Genomic DNA, 288 nt, shown 5'->3' with positions numbered 1-288 from the left:
TGTTTATACTTCAGTACTTTTACATGAAAACATCATTAACAATATAATTAGTAAAAAATAATTGCAACAACTCTTTTCCAGGGGTGGCTTCAAGAAACCATTTAAATTTAAAGGCTGATGACTTACCGGGCATCCATCGAGACTCCAGGCAACAACGGCAAAGAATATATGAAATTTCCATTCTTGGATTTTCGTCAAATTAAAATGAGGTAGATTAAATGTGCAAATTGTAGGTTGGTTGTTTCATTTTATCTCTGGGTTTTATATTTTTCATTTATTTCTTTATCT

General features: G+C 30.9%; 1 long non-coding RNA gene across 1 annotated transcript in view; it reads left to right on the top strand.

Moving 5' to 3' along the window:
* LOC119588427 overlaps window positions 1–232 on the top strand; it is a 1,341-nt gene extending 1,109 nt beyond the window's left edge. Inside the window, exon 3 of the long non-coding RNA XR_005230087.1 lies at window positions 82–232. This is a non-coding gene — a long non-coding RNA (uncharacterized LOC119588427). The remainder of the gene's footprint in view (window positions 1–81) is intronic.
* Window positions 233–288: the final 56 nt, after the last annotated feature.

This window comes from Penaeus monodon, chromosome 23, assembly GCF_015228065.2.
Source record: "Penaeus monodon isolate SGIC_2016 chromosome 23, NSTDA_Pmon_1, whole genome shotgun sequence".
In the NCBI taxonomy this organism is placed as follows: domain Eukaryota; kingdom Metazoa; phylum Arthropoda; class Malacostraca; order Decapoda; family Penaeidae; genus Penaeus; species Penaeus monodon.
The sequence above is the reverse complement of the archived record's forward strand: the minus strand, read 5'-3'. Positions and strand labels throughout refer to the sequence as shown.